General features: G+C 45.4%; 1 protein-coding gene across 2 annotated transcripts in view; it reads right to left on the reverse strand.

The window, feature by feature from the left end:
• The window catches only part of KRAS (KRAS proto-oncogene, GTPase), a 39,575-nt gene extending 28,703 nt beyond the window's left edge, over positions 1-10,872 (reverse strand). For both annotated transcript variants that reach the window (XM_083366155.1, XM_083366154.1), the window contains exon 1: positions 10,759-10,872. The gene's annotated coding sequence lies outside the window, so the exon portion shown is untranslated. The remainder of the gene's footprint in view (positions 1-10,758) is intronic.
• Between the last annotated feature and the right edge of the window lie 482 nt (positions 10,873-11,354).

The following is an 11,354-nucleotide window of genomic DNA, read 5'->3' on the forward strand; positions in this document are numbered from 1 at the left end:
GCCGCGTAACAGAGTGAGCGCCTGTTACTCGTCCCAGCTTCTGCCAACCTAGCAGTTCAAAAGCACGTAAAAATGCAAGTAGAAAAATAGGGACCACTACGGTGGGAAGGTAACAGCGTTCCGTGCGCCTTTGGCGTCTAGTCATGCCGGCCACATGACCACAGAGACGTCCTCAGACAAGCGCTGGCTCTTCGGCTTTGAAACGGAGATGAGCACCGTCCCCTAGAGTTGGAAACGACTAGCACGCATGTGCGGAGGAACCTTTACCTTTACCTTTACCTTTTAAAAACAAAAATGCACAGTCAAAAATAAACAGTCCAGCTCATACACAATAGCAACAGTCCAAGGAGTAATCCAAAATACAAAGTCTTCTTACTGGTCCAGAGGTCAATACACAGTTGTACAGGTTTATCAAAGTAGTAAACCAACAGTACAACAAAACAGTAACAGTAGAGAGAGCAGTGAATTCAGAGAGAGAGAAGCTACGTTCCTAGCTTCCTCTTATGGCCATGAGAACACTTACACACCCATTGGCCAATTAACATCTTAAAGTTACAACATCATGGTTAATATATTTTCAACCCAACATTGTAGGCTATCACCATATGCCTAACACAAACTCTCAACATCTTTTTTGTGATATGGTGACCAAAATTGGCTGCAGTATTCCAGGTGTGGCCTTACTAGGGCTTTATAAAGCGGTACTAATACCTTGCGTGATCTTGATTCTATGCTTGAAGGCATATAGACAAAACCAAAAGAGCTTGTTTGATTAGCAAATAAATTATACATTTCTTAGTAAGTTCTGTATAGTTCCCTCATCTTCTTTACTACCCCCTTATTGACATCATTATTATAATTGTTATTACTCTGTTGCTTTGCACGTACAGAGAGCTTCTGCACCAGAAACAAATTCCTTGTGTGTCTTAATCATGCTTGGTCAAATAAAAGTACTCTATTTTATTTCTATTTCAAGAAATGGTAAAAGTTGAGATCAGCATCTGTAAACTAGGAAAGTGTTGTTTTTTTGACCGAGGGACCTTTTTGCCTTTGCAAATCCCATGTAATAATAATAATAATAATAATAATAATAATAATAATAATAATAATAATAATAATAATAATAATAATAAAAACGTTCAAACTTTTTACAAGAATACTGGCAAATTCAGTATTCAATCATCTGATGGAAAACAATTTGTATCCAGCAGAACAAAAAGGAAATTATAAAAAATCAAGAGGAACAAAAGATCAACTGCTCATTGACAAAATAGTACTTAAAAATGCAAAACAATGAAAAACAAATTTAAATTTAGCATGGATTGATTACAAGAAAGCATTTGACTCATTACCCCACAGTTGGATTAATGCGTGTTTGGAAAACTTTGGAATCAGCAAAAACATCTGTACATTTTTGAAAGCAAATATGCAAAAATGGAAAACAGTTCTAAAAACAAATGGGGAGAACATTGGTGAAATCAACATCAGATGACGAATCTTCCAAGGGGACTCACTTTCACCACTACTGTTCAACATTGCATTAATTCCATTGACAATAATATTATGAAACACAAAACTGGGATACCACATCTCAAGCCAGCATGGCAAGATAAACCATCTACTATACATGGATGACTTAAAACTGTATGCGAAAAGCCACACTGAACTTGAATCAATACTCAACGAAGTTCAACTGTTTAGCAGCGACATCAGAATGGACTTTGGACTTGGAAAATGTGCTATATTATCCATGCAACGAGGAAAAATGGGAAAAATAGAAGGAATAGAACTGGGAAATGGTATGAAAGCACTAGCAAAGGATGATGGTTACAAATACCTAGGCATATTGGAAGCAGATAACATCTTGAATGGAAAAGTCAAAGAGTCAACACAAAAGGAATCCATCAGAAGAGTCCGCAAAATACTAAAATCAAAGCTGAATGCTGGAAATATAATTAAAGCCATTAAAACATGGGCAGTCCCAGTGATACATTACCCAGCTGGAATTATCAACTGGACATTGGCCAAATTGGAACACCTAGACCAGAAAACACGCAAACTCTTGAACATGCATCATGCTCTACATCCACAAAGTGACATCGACAGATTATACCTGCCAAGAAGAATAGGGGGTAGAGGGCTACTGCAAATCCACCAAACTGTAGAAGAAGAAAAACGAAGTTTGAATGACTATGTGAATCAAAGTACAGAAAAACTGCAGCAGGCTATGAAAACAGAGAGCATTATCAAAATAACAGAAACAAAGGCAGAATATAAGCAAAAACGGCTGGATGATAGATTAAATAGATGGAAAACCAAAGCTTTGCATGGACAACATTTGAAAAACATTGAAGGAAAATGTGATAACAACTTGACACGGGCATGGCTTAAGATGGGAACCATCAAGAAACGGAATGCTTAATACTGGCTGCTCAAGAACAAGCACTACAAACTAATGCCATGAAAGCAAAGATACAAAAATCTACTGACAATCAAATTGCCAACTTTGCAACAACAAAGTTGAAACTGTTTCACATTTAATATGTGAGTGCAGCAAAATTGCGCAAACTGATTACAAAGCTAGACATGACCGAGTTGCTAAACTAATCCACTGGGCATTGTGTAAAAAATACGACTTGCCTGTGTCCGAAAAGTCGTGGGAACGTAGGGTGGAAAAAGTTGTCGAGAATGAGAGGGTGAAGATCTTGTGGGACTTCCGAATACAGACAGATCACCATTTGGAACACAACACACCAGATATCACAGTTGTAGAGAACCGAAGCGTACAGCTGATTGATATCGCTGTACCAGGAGATGCCAGAGTCGAAGAAAAAGAACTGGAAAAAATTATGAAATACCGCGACCTGGCCATCAAAACTGCACGATTATGGATGAAACATGTAACAGTGATACCCATTGTCATCGGGGCACTGGGAACTGTGTCCAAAAACTTTGCAAAACACATCAAGAAACTGCAGCTTCCTGCAATAACTCCAGGAAAGCTACAAAAAACTGCGCTACTTGGAACATCTTACATTTTAAGGAGATACCTGGTTGATACCTAGGATGCTAGCAGCAACCCATGCCAACCATTAGTACCAGTCAATTTGAGTGTTCAGTTGACTGAGTTTCATGTTTTATGAATAAAAGTTTTATAATCATCATCATCATCATCATCGTCGTCATCCTTGAATCCCTGAGAACAATATGGGCAAACCAGGAAAAAAAATCCTAATTTAGATTTTATTTAAAATTTAAAGATACAGATTTTTGTATGTTCAGTTTGATGCATGTACAGTAGTTTTCTTGGCAACAGTGGAAAAGTAATTTGCCATTACCTTCCAGATTTCTTTTTTAAACTTTCCTGTCTAGCAGTCAATTGATGTCCTATCCAAGTATTTGTTTAATTAGGATTAGAGCCCTGGTGGTGCAGTGGTTAGAATGCAGTATTGCAGGTTAATTCTGCCAACTGCCAGGAGTTCGATCCTGACCAGCTCACAGTTGACTCAGCCTTACATCCTTCTGAGGTCGATAAAATGAGGACTCAGATTGTTGGGGGCGATAGGCTGACTCTGTAAACCACTTAGAGTGGGCTGTAAAGCACTATAAAGTGGTATATAAGTCTAAGTGCTACTGCTATTGCTGTAGCTGATCCGATGTTGCATTAGGAGCCTGGTGGCGCAGTGGTTAGAATGCAGTATTACAGGTTAACTCTGCCCACTGCCAGGAGTTCGATCCTGACCGACTCCAGGTTGACTCAGTCTTACATCCTTCCCAGGTCGGTAAAATGAGGACCCAGATTGTTGGGGGCAATATACTCACTCTGTAAACCACTTAGAGAGGGCTGTAAAGCACTGTGAAGCGGTATATAAGTCTAAGTGCTACTGCTACTACTAGAAAATGTACAGTCCTGTGCATCTTGAATACGTAACTGTAGCAACTGACAAGCCACATATACAAGTATTTCTCGTGTTTGTCTGTGTTCATTCCCCATAAATAAAGTAAAATACAATTAAAATAATCAAATACACACTCAAGGTGCCACATAATCAAATCCCAATAAAAACACTGGCTCAAATGCCTATGGAGGAAAGTCGGGCCTTCATTAAAACTATCTGCTTTCACAAATTGGTCAATGTTAGCTAGGCACTGTCCCTTGCCAAGGCTCTCAAAATTAGAGTAAATCACAGAAATTACCCCTTTTAATAAAATGTGTTTGTTGGAAAAGGTGTTATCAGGCTCCTAACAGATCAAACACCATCGAACCGATTCTTCAACCTGTATTGCCTCTTGTATCACATGAAAAACTGCCAGTCACACTTTTCTGCTTAAGTACAGTATATACACCCTATAATCCAGCTAGACAGCAAGAGAGGTTAACTGAGGATTGTATGGCTAAAAGATGAAGTGAGCCAGGCTTGAATCAAGAAAAGTCTTTTTTTATATCACTGAAAGCAAATTCCATGATCTATTTCCTGGAACATAGGAACATACGTTTTTACACTTTTATGCAGATACTCCTCGACCTACGACCACAATTGAGCCCAAAATTTCCGCTGCTAAGTGAGACATCTGTTAAAGTGACTTTTGCCCCATTGTACAAACCTTTCTTGTCACAGTTGTTCAGTGAATCAATGAACTTGTTTAGTTAAGGGAATCTGGCTTCCCCTTTGACTTTGCTTGTCGTGACCCTGAGACGCCGCAACCGTCATAAATATGAGCCAGTTGCCAAGGGTCCGAATTTTGATCGCAGGACCATGGGGAGGCTGCAACGGTCATACGTGTGAACTTATAACTCACTTTTTCAGTTCTGTTGGAACGTCAAAAGATCACTAAATGGGTGGTTGTAAGTCCAGAGACCTCCGGTCTCTGGACCGGTACTAGGCCATGGCATGTCAGCAACCGGACCACACAAACAAGCAAAGCCCCATCTGCGGGATGCAGGCAGCACACAAAACCATGTACTCTCCGATCCGTGGAAAAAACTCTCTCCACGGATACGGTCCCTGGTGCCCCAAAGATTGGGGACCTCTGTTGTAAGTCCTGGATTACCTTTATGGGGTGAGTGTAACCCAGGGATAGGCAACCTTGGCTCTTTTATGACTCATGGACTTCAACTCCCGGAATTCCTGAGCCAGCCATGCTGAGGGGAAAGGGAGAGGTTTCCAAGCTGAGCCACGCTGGCTCAGGAATTCTGGGAGTTGAAGTCCTCGAGTCATAAAAGAGCCAAGGTTGCCTACCCCTGTATCTGTCCATGAGCCTAGAGCAGGGGTGGAGAATCTTCGCTCTTTTATGACTCGTGGACTTCCAACTCCCAGAATTCCTAAGCCAGCCATGCTGAGGGGAGAGAGGTTTCCAAGCTGAGCCATGCTGGCTCAGGAATTCTGGGAGTTGAAGTCCTCGAGTCATAAAAGAGCCAAGGTTGCCTACCCCTGATCTAACCCACTAGCTGAAACCTGGATTGGGATACCTGGTGCTCTCTGAGTTTGTTTTCTTTCATTACCAAATGAGATAACCTCATCAGTGCTGGGGTTTACTCCCTTCTAGCACTGACGAGGTTATCTAGTTGGTAATGAATCACCTGCAAGAAAACAAACCAACTCAGGGAGCAGCAAGGACGCCACATTACAACCTGAAGTGCAAAGGTTTTCTTCTCTCCGTAACTTGAACCATGAATGTTTTCAACAATGAGTTTTTAATTCATACGGATGTCTCTTCGAAAAAGCAACTGTGACACGTGCCAGGCTGACTCAGATGGCGAGGTGACCAAACCCAACCTTGAGTAAAGTGGGATTATAACTAGGTTAGTCATATCCAAGCCTAATCTAGTCTCAACAGATAGCAAGGTTTTGCTAAGGGGGCTTAGAAGCTAAATTCTGGCTTGTGTTTGAATGGGAAACCACCAAGAAGAATCAGAGATGTGGGCTCTAAGCTGGGAAATGGAAAAAGACAACAGGAATCCCTTCTGTCTTCTTTCCAAGAAAAACACATGGAAGTATTCAGGAAGTAAAGCAAAACTTGCATTCAGCTCAAGCTAATGTACCAGAAAAGTTATTTCCTCTTTTGAAGACCTCAAGACAATATTCTCCTTGTTGACTCCAGATGGACAGAAAAAAATGAAGGCTGGCAGCCTCTCAAACAACCAGGCACTATGTCAGAAAGAGTTTTATGGAGCAGGGGTCCCCAGCCCCTGGTCCACAGACTGGCACCGGTCCACAGCCTGCCAGGAATCGGGCCCTGGAAGCAAGTGATGCTCCATCCATGCATGTGTGGAATGCAGGCAGCATGCAAAATCATGCCTCCCCCTTCGGTCCATGGAAAAACCGCTCTCCATGGAACTGGTTTATGGTTGGGGGCCGCTCTTATAGAGGATGACCAGCACCTCAACTTGCACCCGAAAGATGACTAGCAACTTGCAAAGCAGTGATGTGTCCTCTTCTAGTCAGACCAAAACAGACCACAGATACTGGGCCAGCACACAGACATCTTCGCCCATGGAGCCTGAGATGTACAATTGGGCATTGTCCACATACTGATGTTAAAGGTAAAAGGTAAAGGTTCCCCCGCATATACATGCTAGTCGTTTCCAACTCTAGGGGACGGTGCTCATCTCCGTTTCAAAGCCGAAGAGCCAGCGCTTGTCCGAGGACGTCTCCGTGGTCATGTGGCCGGCATGACTAGATGCCAAAGGCGCACAGAACGCTGTTACCTTCCCACCATAATGGTCCCTATTTTTCTACTTGCATTTTTACGTGCTTTCCAACTGCTAGGTTGGCAGAAGCTGGGACGAGTAACAGGCGCTCACTGTTACGCGGCACTCGGGATTCGACCCGCCAAACTGCCGACCTTCTGATCGACAAGCTCAGCGTCCTAACCCATTGAGCCACCGCGCCCCTTATACTGATGTTACTGAACCCCAAACTGATGAAGAACTTAACCCAGGGGTTTCATGTAGTTCAGTAGCTCTCAACCTTTTGTACACCCCACATCCCTAGAACGCTTCTGATATATTCTCACACCCCTTACAAAAGTTCGAAATAACGAATTATGCATATACACTATAATTTTAAAACTTCTAAACCCAGGTTTTCACCCCCTAGAACAAGGGTAGGCAACCTTGGCTCTTTTAGGACTCGTGGACTTCAACTCCCAGAATTCCTGAGCCAGCCATGCTGAGGGGAAAGGGAGTTTCCAAGCTGAGCCATGCTAGCTCAGGAATTCTGGGAGTTGAAGTCCACAAGTCATAAAAGAGCCAAGGTTGCCTACCCCTGCCCTGGAATATCGTCTCAGACCCCCCAGGGGGTGCAAACACCCCGGGATGGGAACCCCTGATGTAGATGCTAACCAGGAATGATGACTGACCACTAAGGTCAGAGGTCAACCACTGTAGCATAGTGTGTCCCATTCCCCACCACAGTGGCTGGTCCCAAAGCATGCCATGACTGCTAGTACTGAATCTAGATTGAAAGCTTCTAAGAGACCAAGGAACACAAGGATACACATACACACCCTCTAGAAATCACTCCACCAAAAGTCACTGACAAGTGTGATCGAGGCTGTTGTATACTGCAGGCAATCCTCGACTTACAATCATTTGTTTAGCGACTGTTTGAAGTTACGATGTGACTGAAAAAGTGGCACTACCATTTTTCACACTTACGACCACTGCCGAATCCCCAGGGTCCCACGATCCAAATTCACACACTTGGTAACTGGCACGTATTTATGACGGTCGCAGTGTCCCCCGGGATCACCTGATCCCCTTTTGCGACCTCCTGACAAGCAAAGTCAATGGGGCAAGCCAAATTCACTTAGCAACCGTGTAACTAACTTAACAAATGCAGTGATTCACTTCACAACAAAGAAAAGTCACAAAATGTGGCAAAACTCACTCAATAATTGTCTCACTTAGCCGTGGAAATTTGGGGCTGAGTCGTAAGTCGAGGACTACCTGTATTTTGCAAACCCAGGTAGCTAGGTGCATTCAGAAAACTGTGGTTTAATTAGTTTAGCACACTGGGTAAACCCAGCATGTGCAGACAGCAGTGAGCAAAATAAAACTTTCTGTCTAATTTTGAGAAGTAAAACGTATTTTGGTTTACGCATGAAGAGAGGAACGAAGAGAGCACCCCACTCTGGAAATGACGCGGCTTGCAGGATGAGCCTTTTGCACATCTGCCGTTAAGCTGAGTTTTCCTTCCTGTGTGGAGCTGGCCAAGAACTGGACGGAGGGCCCCTACAACGTGCACACTCCGTGCCGCTGGTGACAGCAGATGGCAGCAGTGACAGCAGCCACAACAGGGGATGAAAAAAGGCACACACCCACATCCAGCACTCTTTCAGTTTGAACCCTTTCCGTCTGCAGTTCCAGGATGGGCTCTGCTTGCTTCAGTCCTTATGGTGGGGGGGGGGAATGGGAGAAGGGGACTCTTGATATTTTTAAAATTATGCAGCCTAGCAGATCAATATTTCAGCCGCCTTCGCCTTTCCCTGCCACTTTTCCACCATGGTAAAATGAGTTTTTATGGTGGCTTAAAGCAGGGGTCCCCAACCCCCCCCCCCCCGCTCCGCATGCCACACAAACAAGCCAAGCCCCATCCGTGGGATGCAGGCAGCACACAAAACCACACACCCTCCGGTCCGTGGAAAAACCTCTCTCTGCGGAACCGGTCCCTGATGCCCACAAGGTTGGGGACCTCTGGCTTAAAGGTCTCGCCTCTAAACCCAGGCCAGGTTAGCTTGGCTACCCGCCACCTCTGCAGGCTGGCGCATCAGAAGAAGACACCAGGGGAAACTTGTGTGGCATGGAGTAAGATCCACTCTAGGGACAGACGCTAAAGGCCGACAGCCACACATTCAGGGCTCATGAAAGTTTTCCCCTAGCTGTTGGGACAGAGGTCATCGGACCCAACAGTGGGTCACCAAAGGACCTGGGGTTAGAAGTGGTTGGGGCATCGTTCATAGACAAAAAGGAGCAAAATAGTGTAGGCAACCTTTAACAGAATACAGGCAGTCCTTCGCTCCTGACCACCATGAGCCCAACAGTTCCGTTGCTAAGCGAGACAGTTGCTAAGTGAGTATGGCCCCATTTTACGCCCTTTCTTGCCACAATTTAAGCAAATCGCGGCAGTCGTTAAGCTAGTAACAAGCTTGTTAAGCGAATCGGGCGTCTCCATTGACTTTGCTCGTCAGAAGGTTGCAAAAGGGTGATTTACGATGACACCGTGGCCATCATAAATAGAGGTCATTTGCCAAATGTCCAAATTTTGATCTGGGGATCACGGGGGATGCGGCGACAGCCGTTAAGCGTCAAAAAAAAAACAAACAACGGTCATAAGTCACTTTTTTTCAGTGCGGTTGGAACTTCGAACAGTCTTTAAATGAATGGTTGTTAAGTCGAGGGCCACCAGAATAAGAGAGTTGGGAGGGACCTGGGAGGTCATCTAGTCCAACCCCCTTGCTCAGGCAGGAAGCCCTATACCTTTCAGACAAATGGTTGTCTAATCTCTTCTTGCAAACCCCCCCCCCCATAATGATGGAGCTCAAGTCCGGAGTCGTGCTTTTTGTGCTCAGCCGCCAACAAGACAACTTGGGATCCCTCCACGCCTTGATTTGTTGTTGTTAGTTGCGAAGTTGTGTCCGACCCATCGCGACCCCATGGACAACGTTCCTCCAGGCCTTCCTGTCCTCTACCATCTTCTGGAGTCCATTTAAGCTCACGCCTACTGCTTCAGTGACTCCATCCAGCCACCTCATTCTCTGTCGTCCCCTTCTTCTCTTGCCCTCAACCTTTCCCAGCATGAGGCTCTTCTGCAGTGAGTCCTTCCTTCTCATTAGGTGGCCAAAGTATTTGAGTTTCAACTTCAGGATCTGGCCTTCTAAAGAGCCGTCAGGGTGGATCTCCTCTAGGACTGACCGGTTTGATCGCCTTGCAGTCCAAGGGACTCGCAGGAGTCTTCTCCAGCACCAGAGTTCAAAGGCCTCAATTCTTTGGCGCTCAGCCTTTCTTATGGTCCAACTTTCACTGCCATACATTGCAACTGGGAAGACCATAGCCTTGACTATACGCACTTTTGTTGGCAGGGTGATGTCTCTGCTTTTTAGTGTGCTGTCTAGATTTGCCATGGCTTTCCTCCCCAGGAGCAAGCGTCTTTTAATTTCTTCGCTACAGTCCCCATCTGCAGTGATCTTGGAGCCCAGGAAAATAAAATCTGTCACTCCCTCCATTTCTTCCCCATCTATTTGCCAGGAATTGAGAGGGCCAGATGCCATGATCTTGGCTTTCTTAATGTTTAGTTTCAACCCAAGTTTTGCACTCTCCTTCTTCACACGTAACCCGAGGCTCTTTAGTTCTTCTTCACTTTCTGCCATTATAGAGTGGGATCATCCACGCCTTGATCCCAGGGCTTTAAAAAGCCGCCACTACTCGATCGGGAGGCGGAGACGCCGATGCGCCCTACATCCTGGGCAGCGGGGGCAGGCAAAGGCGCCCCAGTTTTTGCACGAGTTTGCATTAAGTTTCCCCGCAGGAAGCCGGCTTGGCTTTTCCCACGGGGCGCCCTACCAGGAGGAAGGGCGGCAAAAGCAACCAAGCGGAGCCAAGACGGCTCGATCGATCGCTCGATCGCTCGGTCGGTCGGCCAGCGCGATCCGCTTCCCCGGTCCAAAGCGAAGGGAATCCAATCCACTGGAGGGTTCCCCCTCCCCTTCTTCCTCCCCGTCCCCGCGCCCCAATTCCCGGGCATCGCGCGCACTCGCCTCTCTGCAGCTGGCCGGCGATCCTCCGCTCCGCTCCGCTCCTTCGGGACCGAAAGGGACCGAGCCGGGATCGCGGTTGCTGCCGATCGCCGAGCGGGCGAGGGCGCGGCTCTCTCTCGCTCGCTCTCTTTTTTTGCAAGTGCTATCGAGGCCCTCGGCTTTCCATTGGACGGCCTGGATGGAGAGGGAGGGGGGGGAACAGGCAGCCGTGGGCGGGGCAGCCCCAGGGAGGGAGGAGGAGGAGGAGGAGGAGGAGGAAGGGGAGGAGGCGCCCAGAGCTGGAGCGAGAGGGGTCCACCGCGGTTGGAAGGCTTTGCAAAAGGTTTGCAAAAGGAAACAGGCGCAGCGCCCAGACTGGAAGGTTTTGAAAATAATAATAATAATAATAATAATAATAATAATAATAATAATAATAATAATAATAATAATAATAATAATAATAATAATAATAATAATAATAATAATAATAAAAAGGCGCAACGCCCAGACTGGAAGGTTTTGAAAAAAAAATAAAATAAAAAGGCGCAGCGCCCAGACTGGAAGGTTTTGCAAAAAATAAATAAATAAATAAAAAGGCGCAGCGCCCAGACTGGAAG

The sequence above is a fragment of the Vipera ursinii genome, assembly GCF_947247035.1.
Source record: "Vipera ursinii genome assembly, chromosome: 6".
NCBI classification, from domain to species: domain Eukaryota; kingdom Metazoa; phylum Chordata; class Lepidosauria; order Squamata; family Viperidae; genus Vipera; species Vipera ursinii.